A 16,811-nucleotide genomic window follows, 5' to 3' on the forward strand; every position below is an offset into this window, starting at 1 on the left:
CATTCGTTGTAAATATCTCACTTTTCATAGTTTTTAAGTCTTTAATAGTTCTTAATTTAAAATAAATTTACATATTTTTTCTTTTAGAGTTAGTACTCCTTTCTGTCATGTTTAAGAAATACCTCCTTACCACAAAGCCAGAGAGAGAGTTTTCACTAATAGTTTTAAACTTTTGTTTTTGACATGGTCATCCCTCAGTATTTGCAGGGAATTGGTTCCATGACCCCCTTGGATACCAAAATCCAAGGATGCTCAAGACCTTTATATAAAATGAAGTAGTACATTTGGTCCTCTTTATTTGTGGGTTCTGCATCGGTGGATACAGAGGGCCAACTGTATAAGTACTTGATTCATCTGGAATTTTTTGTGTGTGTATAAGGTAGGGAATACAATTTCATTTTTTCCCTTATTTATTTTCAGCCTCACTTATAATAGATCCTTCTTCACTGATGTGGTAGACCATCTCAGTTATATATCAAATTCCCTTATGTCTGCTTTGTTGCATTGTTCAATTTGTCTATGTCTAAAGTAGTACTACAGTGTCTCAATTACTATAGCTTTAGAAGAAGACCCAAATCTTATCAGGGTAATTCCCCCTCCATGTTCTTCTTCAAAAATGTTTATCTATCCTTGGTCTTTGCATGTCCGTATAATTTAAAAATTAGTTTCCCAGTTCCAGTTAGAAAATACCCTGTTAGGATTCAGACTGGAATTGCATTGTGGGTAGAGATGAGTCTGGGGAGAATTGACAGCTTTGTAATATTAAGTATTGCCATCCATGAAGACTGTATATCTTTCTTTAATTTTTTTCAGTTTTAGATTTTTCCCACAGTTTATAAACATCTTTTGTTAGTTATTCATCAGTATTTGATCTTATTGTAAATGATGTCTTATTTTTCCCTTCCAGATGATTCTTGTATTTAGAGATGCAATTGATTTTTGTATTTTGATCATATGTCTAGCCACTGTGCTAAATTCTATATGCACTGTTTTGTGTGTAAGTATGAAGGAAGGAGTGTGCACAGAATGGGAAGCGCAATAGAGTTAACGCAGTCCATTTTCTTGAAAAAAATCCTTCTGAGGTAAGACTTTTAAAAACATTTTTAAATTCTAAAAAGAAGACAAGCTAACAAAAATTCAAATTATGGACAAGCACGTAAAGGAAAGGGACTCTGTATTATATAATTCACTCTATGGAAATAATGATTATTTACAGTGTATCCTTCTAACGCTTATTCTTTTTCTCTCCCTTACTACACCTTTTGTGTATATATAGGTTGTTAGTAAACTGGGATAACAATTTACAGATTATTTTATTTCAAATAGCTATTTGGACTGTTAAAATGTCAAACTGATGTGCATTTTTATTGTGATTCAAAACTGTAATCCATTGCCTCATTCAAAAGCACTCTAAGGATCATAAGTTTTACTATGATCTATAATATGATTCATCGTAAGTCTTAAATCATCTACACTAGTTTCTACTTATCCTGTAAAAAGGGAAAATGCTTTGGACAACTGCATCAATCTCCTTGTCTGAGCTGATATATTAGACACAGCTCACCACAATATTATGAATCATTTTATTCCAAGGCAAGACTTTTTTTGATGCTATGTTCAGAGAGTCACCTTGCCAAAAATAACATAAAGGGAGTTATCTTAATTCCAGCCTCAGCCTTTACTGAACATGCCTTCTGGTGCTAATAGTGGCCATGCATTTACTTCTCATCCTATTTGCATCTACCATAACTAAACTGCTTTATGGTTGCCTATTAGTTTTTTCCTTTTCATTGATATTATCTCGTTTCAAAACTAGATTTATCTCACTATACCATTTCTGTTTTCTACTATCTTGTATTTCATATCTGTACTTTTCTTGCTTCAGTCTTCTTTTAATCTGGTTTGATTTTCTTGGTACTGCTTTGCTTATGATCATCTGATATAATCTAGTCTGAGTTTGTTTTTGTTCAAGCTGGATGCAATTTTTAAAGATCTTTAAAAATGAAAAGCACCAAATTGTATTATTTTAATTGCTCCAAATTACCATGATAATGAATTCTCTCAAATTCGTTTTCAAATATAAAACATTAAAAACATTAATTGTGGAATGATATTCAAATTTTTTTCTGGATTGAGGCACTGAGATAGGAAGATCGTTATTCTTCTTTTTCATAAGAGATTTTTAAAAATATTACCTAAGTTTTTATTTAAAAATATATGTAGACTTTTATTGCAAATGACACTGTTTTCTTTTTCCTGGCAAATGTCAAGAAGTGCATAGAGAAGTTTAGAGAAAGACGAGTTATTTATTCATGTGAGAATAAATTCTCACATGAGAATTTGTTTGTTTTGGTGATATTTTTCAATTCCTGATGTATGAGAGGCTTGGTTTTGGTGATATTTTTCAATTCCTGATGTATGAGAGGCTTGAATGATTTTTTATGACTTTTCTGATCAGATAGTAACCAATTAAATACAGAAGTCAAAAGTTCAGCTCACGTTAGATGCTTTCAATGGTCATAATAGCACTTCCTCTAATTTTAGAGAGCTCAAATCAATACATTATTTCTTTTATGAGTACGAATTTGATATATATTTACCACTGTATTTTCCTCTTCCTTTTCAGAAATAGATATTAATTTACTCTTCGATTAATACATAATTTTTTAGTTTTTGAATGTTTATTATTCATTACCAGTTACTAAATTTTCATGACTTTGATTATGAATATAGGCATAAATCATTTAGTAATTCATTCTTTTTTTTGATTGAGCAGTATGCATTTATTAAAATAACTGTGCCAGCAGGAAAATACAAAAAGCAGAGCAAAATCATATGCCTACCTATAATTTTAATTTTGTAAAAATTTGTATTCATAGAGACAAAGACTAGAATATGAAAATAATTATTTCAAGTTCAATTATGGGTGTTTTTCCCTCTGTTCTTTTATTATAATTATAAAACATAATCATCATAATAAGTGCTATTTCAGAACCTTAAAACTAATTGAGTTATTTTACAAGTGTGAGAAGCTGAACCTCAATTTTATCGTTTAGTAAAAATCAAACTGTCCACATTTTTACGATGCTGTGTTTTCTTTTTTCTTTTTCTTTTGGGGGGGACTGATTCTCTTTATTTTTAATTTTTATTTTTTTCAACATCTTTATTGGAGTATAATTGCTTTACAATGGTGTGTTAGTTTCTGCTTTATAACAAAGTGAATCAGTTATACATGTACATATGTTCCCATATCTCTTCCCTCTTGCATCTCCCTCCCTCCCACCCTCCCTATCCCACCCCTCTAGGTGGTCACAAAGCACCGAGCTGATCTCCCTGTGCTATGCGGCTGCCTCCCACTAGCTATCTGTTTTACGTTTTGTAGTGTATATGTCCATGCCACTCTCTCACTTTGTCACAGCTTACCCTTCCCACTCCCCATATCCTCAAGTCCATTCTATAGTAAGTCTGTGTCTTTATTCCCGTCCTGCCCCTAAGTTCTTCATGACCCTTTTTCTTTCTTTCTTAGATTCCATATAAATGTGTTAGCATACGGTATTTGTTTTTCTCTTTCTGACTTACTTCACTCTGTATGACAGATTCTAGGTCCATCCACTTCACTACAAATAACTCAATTTCGTTTCTTTTTATGGCTGAGTAATATTCCATTGTACATATGTGCCACATCTTCTTTATCCATTCATCTGTCGATGGACACTTAGGTTGCTTCCATGTCCTGGCTATTGTAAATACAGCTGCAATGAACATTTTGGTACATGACTCTTTCTGAATTATGGTTTTCTCAGGGTATATGCCCAGTAGTGGGATTGCTGGGTCCTATGGTAGTTCTAGTTTTAGCTTTTTAAGGAAGCACCATACTGTTTTCCATAGTGGCTGTATCAATTTACATTCCCACCAATAGTGCAAGAGGGTTCCCTTTTCTCCACATCCTCTCCAGCATTTATTGTTTGTAGATTTTTTGATGATGGCCATTCTGACTGGTGTGAGATGATAGATATCTCATTGTACTTTTGAATTGCATTTCTCTAATGATTAATGATGTTGAGCATTGTTTCTTGTGTTTGTTGGCAATCTGTATATCTTCTTTGGAGAAATGTCTATTTAGGTATTCTGCCCATTTTTGGATTGGGTTGTTTGATTTTTTTATATTGAGCTGCATCAGCTGCTTGCAAATTTTGGAGATTAATCCTTTGTCAGTTGCTTCATTTGCAAATATTTTCTCCCATTCTGAGTGTTGTCTTTTCGTCTTGTTTATGGTTTCCGTTGCTGTGCAAAAGCTTTTAAGTTTCATTAGGTTGCATTTGTTTATTTTAGTTTTTATTTCCATTTCTCTAGGAGGTGGGTCAAAAAGGATCTTGCTGTGATTTATGTCATAGAGTGTTCTGCCTATGTTTTCCTCTTAGAGTTTGATAGTCTTTGACCTTACATTTAGGTCTTTAATCCATTTGGAGTTTATTTTTGTGTATGGTGTTAGGGAGTATTCTAATTTCATACTTTTATATGTACCTGTCCAGTTTTCCCAGCACCACTTATTGAAGAGGCTGTCTTTTCTCCACTGTATATTCTCACCTCCTTTATCAAAGATAAGGTGACCATATGTGCGTGGGTTTGTCTCTGGGCTTTCTCTCCTGTTTATTGATCTATCTTTCTGTTTTTGTGCCAGTACCATACTGTCTTGATTACTGTAGCTTTGTAATATAGTCTGAAGTCAGGGAGCCTGATTACTCCAGCTCCGTTTTTCTTTCTCAAGATTGCTTTGGCTATTAGGGGTCTTTTGTGTTTCCATACAAATTGTGAAATTTTTTGTTCTAGTTCTGTGAAAAATGCCAATGGTAGTTTGATAGGGATTGCACTGAATCTGTAGATTGCTTTGGGTAGTAGAGTCATTTTCAGAATGTTGATTCTTCCAATCCAAGAACATGGTATCTCTCTCCATCTAATTGTATCATCTTTAATTTTTTTTATCAGTGTCTGTTAGTTTTCTACATAGAGGTCTTTTGTCTTAGGTAGGTTTATTCCCAGATATTTTATTCTTTTTCTTGCATGGTAAATGGGAGTGTTTTCTTAATTTCACTTTCATATTTTTCATCATTAGTGTATAGGAATGCTAGAAATTTCTGTGCATTAATTTTGTATCCTGCTACTTTACCAAATTCATTGATTAGCTCTAGTAGTTTTCTGGTAGCATCTTTAGGATTCTCTATGTATAGTATCATGTCATCTGTAAACAGTGACAGCTTTACTTCTTTTTCTCCAATTTGGATTCGTTTTATTTCTTTTTCTTCACTGCTTGCTGTGGCTAAAACTTCCAAAACTATGTTGAATAATAGTGGTGAGAGTGAGCAACCTTGTCTTGTTCCTGATCTTAGAGGAAATGGTTTCACTTTTTCACCATTGAGGACAATGTTGGTTGTGGGTTTGTTTTATATGGCCTTTATTATGTTGAGGAAAGTTCCCTCTATGCCTGCCTTTTGCAGGGTTTTCATAAATGGGTGTTAAATTTTGTCAAAAGCTTTCTCTGCATCTATTGAGATGATCATATGGTTTTTCTCCTTCTATTTGTTAATATGGTGTATCACATTGATTGGTTTGCGTATATTGAAGAATCCTTGCATTCTTGGGATAAACACCACTTGATCATGGTGTATGATCCTTTTAATGTGCTGTTGGTTTCTGTTTGCTAGTATTTTGTTGAGGATTTTTGCATCTATGTTCATCAGTGATATTGGCCTGTAGTTTTCTTTCTTTGTAACATCTTTGTCTGGTTTTGGTATCACGGTGATGGTGGCCTTGTAGAATGAGTTTGGGAGTGTTCCTCCCTCTGCTATTTTTTGGAAGAGTTTGAGAAGGATAGGTGTTAGCTCTTCTCTAAATATTTGATAGAACTTGCCTGTGAAGGCATCTGGTCCTGGGCTTTTGTTTGTTGGAAGATTTTTAATCAGAGTCTCAATTTCAGTGCTTGTGATTGGTCTGTTCATGTTTTCTATTTCTTCCTTGTTCAGTCTTGGCAGGTTGTGCATTTCTAAGGATTTGTCCATTTCTTCCAGGTTATCATTTTATTGGCAAAGAGTTGCTGGTAGTAATCTCTCATGATCCTTTGTAGTTCTGCAGTGTCAATTGTTACTTCTCCTTTTTCATTGCTAATTCTATTGATCTGAGTCTTCTCCCTTTTTTTCTTGATGAGTCTGGCTAATAGTTTATCAATTTTGTTTATTTTCTCAAAGAACCAGCTTTTAGTTTTATTGATCTTTGCTATCGTTTCCTTCATTTCTTTTTCATTTATTTCTGATCTGATCTTTATGATTTCTTTCCTTCTGCTAACTTTGGGGTTTTCTTGTTCTTCTTTCTCTAATTGCTTTAGGTGTAAGGTTAGGTTGTTTATTCGAGATGTTTCCTATTTCTTAAGGTAGGATTGTATTGCTATAAACTTCCCTCTTAGAACTGCTTTTGCTGCATTCCATAGGTTTTGCATCATCATGTTTTCATTGTCATTTGTTTCTAGATATTTTTGATTTCCTCTTTGATTTCTTCAGTGATCTCTCAGTTATTTAGTAGTATATAGTTTAGCTTCTGTGTGTTTGTATTTTTTACAGATTTTTTCCTGTAATTGATATTTAGTCTCATAGCATTATGGTCAGAAAACATACTTGATACAACTACAATTTTCTTAAATTTACCAAGGCTTGATTTGTGACCCAAGATATGATCTATCCTGGAGAATGTCCCATGAGCACTTGAGAAGAAAGTGTATTCTGTTGTTTTCGGATGGAATGTCCTATAAATATCAATTAAGTCCATCTTGTTTAATGTATCATTTAAGATTATGTTTCCTTATTTATTTTCATTTTGGATGATCTGTCCATTGGTGAAAGAGGGGTGTTAATATCTCCTACTATGATTGTGTTACTGTCAATTTCCACTTTTATGGTGTTAGTATTTGCCTTATGTATTGAGGTTCTCCTATGCTGTGTACATAGATATTTACAATTGTTATATCTTCTTCTTGGATTGATCCCTTGATCATTATGTAGTGTCCTTCTTTGTCTCCGGTAATAGTCTTTATTTTAAAGTCTATTTTGTCTGATATTAGAATTGCTACTCCAGCTTTCTTTTGATTTCCATTTGCATGGAATATCTTTTTCCATCCCGTCACTTTCAGTCTGTATGTGTCCCTCGGTCTAAAGTGGGTCTCATGTAGAGAGCATATGTACGGGTCTTGTTTTTGTATCCATTCAGCCAGTCTATGTCTTTTGGTGGGAGCATTTAATCCACTTACATTTAAGGTAGTTATCGATATGCACATTCCTATTACCATTTTATTAATTGTTTTGGGTTTGTTATTGTAGGTCTTTTTCTTCTCTTGTGTTTCCCACTTAGAGAAGTTCCTTCAGCATTTGTTGTAAAGCTGGTTTTGTGGTGCTGAATTCTCTTAGCTTTTGCTCGTCTGTAAAGGTTTTAATTTCTCCATCAAATCTGAATGAGATCCTTGCTGGGTAGAGTAATCTTGGTTGTAGGTTTTTCTCCTTCATCACTTTAAATATGTCCTGCCACTCCCTTCTGGCTTGCAGAGTTTCTGCTGAAAGATCAGCTGCTAAACTTATGGGGATTCCCTTGTGTGTTATTTGTTGTTTTTCTGTTGCTGCTTTTAAAATTTTTTCTTCGTGTTTAATTTTTGATAGTTTGATTAATATGTGTCTTGGCATTTTTCTCCTTGGATTTATCCTGTATGGGACTCTCTGTGCTTCCTGGACTTGATTAACTACTTCCTTTCCCATATTAGGGAAGTTTTCAACTCTAATCTCTTCAAATATTTTCTCAGCCTCTTTCTTTTTCTCTTCTTCTTCTGGGACCTGTGTAATTCGAATGTTGGTGCATTTAGTGTTGTCCCAGAGGTCTCTGAGACTGTCCTCAGTTCTTTTCATTCTTTTTTCTTTATTCTGCTTTGCAGTAGTTATTTTCACTATTTTATCTTCCAGGTCACTTATCCGTTCTTCTTCCTCAGTTATTCTGCTATTTCTTCCTTCTAGAGAATTTTTAATTTCATTTATTGTGTTGTTCTTCATTGTTTGTTTGCTCTTTCATTCTTCTAGGTCCTTGTCAAATGTTTCTTTTATTTTCTCTATTGTATTTCCAAGATTTTGGATCATCTTTACTATCATTCTAAATTCTTTTTCAGGTAGACTACGTATTTCCTCTTCATTTGTTAGGTCTGGTGGGTTTTTATCTTGCTCCTTCATGTGCATTGTGTTTTTCTTTCTTTTGATTTTGCTTATCTTACTGTGTTTGGGGTCTCCTTTTTCAGGCTGCAGGTTCATAGTTCCCATTGTTTTTGGTGCTGTCCCCAGTGGCTATGCTTAGTTCAGTGGGTTGTGTAGGCTTCCTGGTGGAGGGGACTAGTGCCTGTGTTTTCGTGGATGAGGCTGGATCTTGTCATTCTGGTGGGCAGGTCCACGTCTGGTGGCGTGTTTTGGTGTGTCTGTGGCCTTATTATGATTTTGGGCAGCCTCTCTTCTAATGGGTGGGGTTGTGTTGCTGTCTTGCTAGTTGTTTGCTATAGGGTGTCCAGCACTAGCTTACTGGTCGCTGAGTGCAGCTGGGCCCTGGCGTTGAGATGGAGATCTGTGGGAGATTTTCGCTGTTTGATTTTTCGTGGAGCTGGGAGGTCTCTTGTGGACCAGTGTCCTGAACTCAGCTCTCCCACCTCAGAGGTATAGCCCTGATGCCTGGCTGGAGCACCAAGAGCCTTTCATCCACACGGCTCAGAATAAAAGGGAGAAAAAATAGAAGATAAAATAAAATAAAATAAAATTAAGTTAAATAAAATAAAATAATTAAAATAAAAAGTAATTATTAAGAAAAAAATTTTCAAAAGTAAACAAAACAAAACAACAACAACAACAAAATATGTACAGACAGAACCCTAGGACAAATGGTAAAAGCAAAGCTGTACAGACAAAATCACATACAGAAGCATACACATACACAGTCACAAAAAGAGAAAAAGGGGAAAAAAATATATATCTTTTGTTCCCAAAGTCCACCTCCTCAATTTGGGATTATTCATTGTCTATTCATGTATTCCACAGATGCATGGTGTATCAAGTTGATTGTGGAGATTTAGTCCGCTGCTCCTGAGGCTGCTGGGAGAAATTTCCCTTTCTCTTCTTTGTTCGCACAGCTCCCGGGGTTCAGCTTTGGATTTGGCCCTGCCTCTGTGTGTAGGTCGCCTGAGGGCGTCTGTTCTTCGCTCAGACAGCCCGGGGTTGAAGGAGCAGCTGCTTCGGGGGCTCTGGCTCACTCAGGCCGGGGGGAGGGAGGGGTACGGATGCGGGGTGAGCCTGTGGCGGCAGTGGCCTCCGTGACGTTGCACCAGCCTGAGGTCGCCGTGGGTTCTCCCGGGGACGTTGTCCCTGGATCACGGGACCCTGGCAGTGGCGGGCTGCACAGGCTCCCGGGAGGGGAGGTGTGGATAGTGACCTGTACTTGCCCACAGGATTCTTGGTGGCTGCAGCAGCATCCTTAGAGTCTCATGCCTGTCTCTGGGGTCCGCGCTGATAGCTGCAGCTCGCGCCCGTTTCTGAAGCTCCTTTAAGCGGTGCTCTTAATTCCCTCTCCTCGCGCACCAGGAAACAAAGAGGCAAGAAAATGTCTCTTGCCTCTTTGCCAGCTCCAGACTTTTTCCTGGACTCCCTCCTGCCTAGCCGTGGCGCACTAGCCCCCTTCAGGCTGTGTTCACGCAGCCACCCCCAGTCCTCTCCCTGGGATCCGACCTCCGAAGCCCGAGCCTCAGCTCCCAGCCCCCGCCCGCCCTGGGGGGTGAGCGGACAAGCCTCTCGGGCTGGTGAGTGCCGATCGGCACCAATCCTCTGTGCGGGAATCTCTCCGCTTTGCTCTCCGCACCCCTGTTGCTGTGCTCTCCTCCGTGGCTCTGAAGCTTCCCCGCTCCACCACCTGCAGTCTCCGCCCGTGGAAGGGCTTCCTAGTGTGTGGAAACCTTCCTCCTTCACAGCTCCCTCCCACTGGTGCAGGTCCTGTCCCTATTCTTTTGTCTCTATTTTTTCTTTTTTTCCTTTGCCCTACCCAGGTACGTGGGGGAGTTTCTTGCCTTTTGGGAGGTCTGAGGTCTTCTGCCAGCGTTCAGTAGGTGTTCTGTACGAGCTGTTCCACATGTAGATGTATTTCTGAGATATTTGTGGAGAGGAAGGTGATCTCCGCATTTTACTCTTCCGCCATCTTGAAGCTCCTCCGACCGCAGTTCATTCTTTTAAACTTTAATTATATAGCATGTTTGACAGATAATGCTCCTTTATTTTTATCATAGTCAAGGTCTAACCATATTAAAAATATAATATGCTTTTACTTTTTCCTACTTCTTACAAATTAAGTATGAGGTTTTGAAGGACTTTAATGCCAGAAAATTTTTTCATATGAATTAATAGATTGGCTTTTTCTGAGCGAGAGGTTTCAGTCAGGTATTACTTCAATCATATTGTCCTAACTTGGTGGCTTAAAACGATGCTGCGTCTTACACTTAGAGCTATGTGCAATTGCTGTGCTTCTGACTCTGCTTCTGGCTGCAAGTGTGTGAATCAGTCAGGGAAGCTGGGGTCCAAATGCCTTTTGGTTCCCAAAATGCAGGGAAGTGGCTACCTGGGGCCATCTTTTTTGTTTTGTTTTGTTTTTTGTTAACGGTGGTGGTGGAAAGGGTGAGTGGAAATATCTTAAGCCCTGGGCTTGAAACTGGTACTCTGTCACTTCTGCCTACATTCCAATGGACAAACCAAATCATGTGATTTAGTCCAATATCAATGACATGGGAAAATGTACTCTTTCCATGGAAGTTTAGGATGAGGAGTAGCATTTGCTGAACATCATGGAATTTACCACACTGCCTTTCTACTGTTAATTAATAGCTACATTATTTACAATAAATGTAATGGTATGCTTTTGTGATTAAATAAAAGTTTACATTTAGAAAAAATATCCAATTATATATTCACAAAGAATACTTTTATTTTCATTTCTTTGTGTTGATACTTGGAACAAATATTTTGTTTTTCCTGAAATCATGTTCACCAGGATTTTCTCACTAAAATGTATGCTATGTATTTTTAACCTCAAACAGCCTGAATTTACAACCTGATCTGTGAGCTTTGTGCAGAGATTAAAGTTGTCATGAAAATAAGATAAAACTGTCAGCGCTTTGTAAACATTGTGTAAAAAGAATTAGTTTTCTAATGTTTTATAAGTCATATAACTTCAGTTTTGGTCTGTGATATATTATTTGCTGCAGAAATTATAGACTCAATCACATATACATTATATATACATTACTTATTCAGTGCAAGTCCTAAACAGTTTTTTATTGATAAAGTATTTCATCATCTTGTAATTTTAGTGTGAATTAAGTCATATGTGACAGTATCACCAGTTCTCCCCCTGTCCAAATCCTAAAATTTATACAGTATTGCTGTGTAAAAAAGAACAGTGTTTCTTTCTTTTCTCCATTCTCAATGATAGGATACATTACTATTTGAAAGCGGAAAATGATAGTGTTTAATAGGATTGTATCAAAAAGACCTTTCTTCTCTGTTCATCTTTTAGTTGTTGTTATTTCTCATGGCTTTCTTTTGGAACTTCTCTTCTTTATAAATTCTCTGAGTAATATAACTACCTCCCATGGCATCAATAAATATCTTTCCATATCCTGATGACTCTATTTTGTGTAGCTCATATCTCCTTCATAAGTTCAAAACTCTGTATTTACAAAATCCATATTAATCATCACATATGAATATATTATAAATAACTCAAACTCAACATATTAAAAACAGTTTATTTTATTTCTTGGTCAACCATACTCTTCCTCGTTTAATTCTATTTGGTTAATGGCATTGCTGCTCACATTGTCTCTTAACCAGGAAACTTCACTGGCCCAGAAATGAATAGCCAGGTTATACCAGAACTTTGAGAACAGAGTATCTCCTTTCCCTATTATCAGGATTTATTAACCTAGCCACTCTGTGATTCAGTTAATTTCATCATACTTCAAATATCCTTATTTATCAGCTAGGACGCCCCTCCTCTGTCTTTCTTAATCTTTTTGTTCTAGGTAACTATCGATGGTTACAAACTAACTCACAACTTAATGGCTCAAAACTGTAATGTATTACTATTGCTTAAGTTCCTATAGGTTGATGGACTTAGCTGGGCAGCTTGTCCTTGGACACTCTCATGCAGTTCCAGTCAGATTTTGAATTGGAGTCACCTGAAAGATTGACTTGGCTGGACATCCAAAATGGCTCAGTCACGTGGTTGGCAGTGGATGGTCAGCTGGAGTGGTTAAGCAGAACACCTACCTGTTGCCTCTCTGAGTAACTTGGACTTCTCACAGTATGGTAGTTGCTGTATTATATTGATCAAAGCAGTCATAAAATGGTGGAAAAATAAACTCTGCTCCTCAATGGGAACAAGATCACTTTGTAGAAGAGCATAGGCCATGGGAGATAGTTCTGCAGCCATCTTCGGAAAATACAATCTTGCAGACTTACAAATCTTAGGCTCCAGATCAGTTTACCAAAAGCTTAGGTGTTGAAAGATCAGTTCACCAAATGATATGTATTTTATTTTACACATTCACCAATTTACCTAAGACCTATTTATTTAAATTATCTTCAAAGTTTATAGAAATATTTAAGGGGCCCTTGGCAGGCTTTGGAAATCCAGGGTTCAAGAGCCTTCAGTCTCTTCCAGTGACCCTCAATCTTACCTTTTTATGCCCTCCTCTCCTCTCTTCACTGGCCTCTCTCTCTACTGTTTCTTCATCTCCCAAGCAGCTGCAGCTCAAGCTTGTGTTCAGTGTTGATTGTATTTTCCATCTTTCTCTCAACAACTACTCATTTTTTTTTCCAACATGGCACTCCTACAGTACTTATCACATTGCTTATTTATATTATTTACCTTTTAATGTCCCTTCCTAGGCTGAGCAACTAGAGGTCAAAGACAGTGTCTTGTTCATCTTTATAGCTCCATTACCAGGCTTGACTCCGAGTAGGCCATCAATAAATGTTTGCCTATTGAATTACTTATGATTCAAAACATCTTGATAGCTTTTAGTGCAGGTCTAGTTACAAGAAGGTGAAACTTAACAGCAGTAATATAAGTTTCATTATTTAGGCTCAAATGGTTTGCTTTAGTGCGTTTGAGAATGACTCTGCTTGTTGGCAATTCATGTGAAAAAAATTCTCATGGGATTTTGGCAAATACAATATTAGTCATGCATTAAAAAGTATAATACAATGTTAGGCATGATGAAGACCCTAGAAATAACTTCATTTAAGGAAATATAAAAAGGAGTGAAAACAGGTGTCTTGGAGAAGACTTGAGAAAATGTGATAAGTTTTTCAAGCAATTGATAAGAAAGCATGTGGAGATTCTGCTAGCTGCTGAGTATGTCTATTCTAATTATGGTTTTTGGAACTTGGGGGAATAATCACAGAATAGGTTCAGGAACCCACTGAGTCCACTGTGAGACCTTATCTGAAATGCCATTGATCTCCTGATCTCCATAAGCCCCTACTCTGGCTGGTGGACCACAGTGATGTTTTGGATCCCCTGGAGTTCGTGTCAGTTCAGAGCCACTTTGTCCAGTAGTCCTTGAAAGGTCTGATTATGTTCTTTTTGCCAAAGTACAGTTACTTTGGTAAAAGGCTGTAAGTCCCCTTTGGGGAAGGCTTGGAGAAAGATTAACAGTATACATTTTTGGCATCCACTTCATTTAAGAGATTCTGAGTCTGTAACCTGGCTAATCTGGGAATTAACTAAGGCACCATGACTCTGTTTTTATGACTCAAGTTAGCCATTTGTTCACTTGACCTAAGAACTTTTCTACTTATACAGAACAAGTAAGAATTTAGTGGGCTTCCTATCTATTTCAAACCTAGCACCACAATGATCAATTAGCCACTGCCACCGGTTTGTGCAAATCAGATTATTCTGATTGTGGCTTTGACTCTGCCATCCATAATGGTAACCATGCCCACCTTACCCTTGACAGTTGAGTGCTGCAATTGGCCATGCTACCCTGGAATCCAGTTACTCCCATTGCATTTAGGTTTCTTGTTACAGTGACTGTAGTTCCCACTGTAAAATCTGGCTTACAGAGGAGAGTGATCACAGAGCTCTTCAAGGATTCCAGGGCTCCCCTCACAAATTTATTCCTTATAGCTATGGTGAAAGATATGTCTTCTTGACCCTCCCAGTATGGTTGAATAGATCTAAAATTGTAAGTCCACTCTCACAATCCAATCTCCCTAAGCCTCTGAATCCCTTCCTCTACATTAAACCAAAGAAAGTCTGGCATTTCTAACTTGCTTATCATGGGCAATTTTTTGGCCCATGTTTCAGCCAATCAATCAATTAAATTGTTAGAGACCTTTTTGACTCTCCAAGCTGCATTAAATGCAGAATCTCTGCTTAGTGAGTCCATGTCAGCAAATGTAGCCTGATCCAACTTTATGTTCTTTTTACCATTATCCCACACCCTAATATTCATTTCTACACATGTTCCCGGATTTCTATCTGTATATTAGAAAATTCAAGTAGTTCTTTGGGAGTGTAGTACACCTTTTCACTGACCACACTTTGTATTTCACAAGAGCCAATAGCATAGTTCCAGTCTGAATGCCAGCAAGCTCAAGACCCAGGAGAGTCAATGTTTCAGCTCAAAGCTGAAGGCAGGAAAAAACAGACTGAATCAGTGCTGGAAAGAAATGAAGGGTGGAATCTGAAGAGAGGCAAGTTTCAGTCTAACATTTGGAAAAACTTCTGCAGAGTTATAGTTGTAAAAACACAAAATTTATTTCTTAAGACTAAATTAGTAAATTCACTTTTATAGAAAGTATTCAGAAGATGAAGACGTATGCCTGGGATTTTTAGGATGGATGCCTGTGTTCAACTAGTCATTGTTTCCTCTAACAAACATTTTTCCAGTAGTATGTGCAAGACATACATTATAATGAAAACAATGTGTTTTGCTTCATTATTGCTTTTCATAGGTTTGAGGATTATAGCCTAGAGGATCATGTAAAAATGATAATATGATAAGTAATTTGGAGTCAAGAACAGGGGTGGAAGTAATAAGAGCACTTCCTTAGAGGATGAACTAGGTGATCTCTAAGATTCTTTCAAATTCTAAGGGACTCTGGTTCTTAAAAATGATATTGGAATGCAAGTAAATTTGTTCTCTTTAATTCCCTTGGCTCATTTCTTAATTTCTATAAGTTGACACTTTAAGAAATACTTACTTACTTTTGTAACAAAACACTAGTTATGAAAACACTTATGAATGATGACAGAAGTGTGTTGCATTTATAAAAATACCTAATTCATCATTTAGGCATAGTTTTTTTAAAGTTTTATTTATTTATTTTATTTATTTGATTTGTTTATTATTTTTGGCTGTGTTGGGTCTTTGTTGCTGCGCAGGCTTTCTCTAGTTGCGGCGAGCGAGAGCTACTCTTCGTTGTGGTGTGCAGGTGTCTCATTTGCAGTTGTTTCTCTTGTTGTGGAGCACGGGCTTTAGGCGTGTGAGCTTCAGTAGTTGTGGCACATGGTCTCAGTAGTTGTGGCTTGTGGGCTCCAGAGCACAGCTCAGTAGTTGTGACGCACGGGCTTAGTTGCTCTGTGGCATGTGGGATCTTCCCGGACCAAGGTTTGAACCTGTGCCCCTTGCACTGGCAGGCGGATTCTTAACCACTGCACCACCAGGGAAGCCCTAGGCATACTTCTGGTGTATCTAAGAAGATTCATATGTTTTCTTTTCAAGACAAATAATATTTATGAGACTTAGTCTTTCTTTCAGGTTTAATAATTTAAAAAAAGTTAACTGAAAGAGCAGACCTGGGAGGTGATAACTTAATTATATCAGTTAAAAAATGGAGTATTTCTTTATTATTTAGGAGTCACAGCTGGCCAGTCCAATAAAAGCTTATAAACTAAGATTGGAAATTGCATTCTGTGAAATCAATGATTGGAAATATTAAACTTCCAGGTTAGAATGGTGGCATAATAAAGAGCTGATTTGCCCTTCTCAACCTCTGATTGGAATTCTAAAAAAGACGTAGAAAAGTAAAACCTACATGGGCATTGGAAAAATGGAGGCAAGAGTTTACTACAAGAAGGATAGGAAGTGATAATTCCATGTTCTTTAAAACTGATGAAGATGGCTTCAGAAACATGATTTAACAACTGCATCCTCTGAGCCAAAACGAAGTTTTTCTGTAGAGCAGTTGAGAGATTTCTGTGATCATCTCCAAGGCTTTAGCTAAGAGAGAAAGAATCTTAGATCAGGTAGAGGATCAAAATTCTTGAAATTCTTGAAAACTCAAGAATTGTAAGTTATCATATGAAAGGACTTGTGGTGAGTGAAATCATAAAGTGAAAATATTATCACAGAATTAAAGGCACATTTTAGAAATTATTATAAAAAAGGATGATTATATTTTAAAAGATGAAAATAATAGAAAAGCATAATCTGGGTCTATAGTCCCCAAATCAGCCAAAAGAAAAAAAGAATGGGGTGAGGTGAAAAAAGTACTGTAAAACTTCCTCTTATATACTATGTAGACAGGAGTAACTGTTTCATTTTTTACTTTATACTTAAAGAACATAGACTGGCATGTGTTTCTAAATGTATACCCAGGGCTAGTCTTTCCCTATTTGGCGAGTTAGACTGTTGAGTTTTTTATTTTGTCCTACTTGAGTTGTCCACATTTTAGTTTTCCTTATGGTAA

The sequence above is a fragment of the Grampus griseus genome (assembly GCF_964374135.1).
Source record: "Grampus griseus genome assembly, chromosome: 7".
Taxonomy (NCBI): Eukaryota; Metazoa; Chordata; class Mammalia; order Artiodactyla; family Delphinidae; genus Grampus; species Grampus griseus.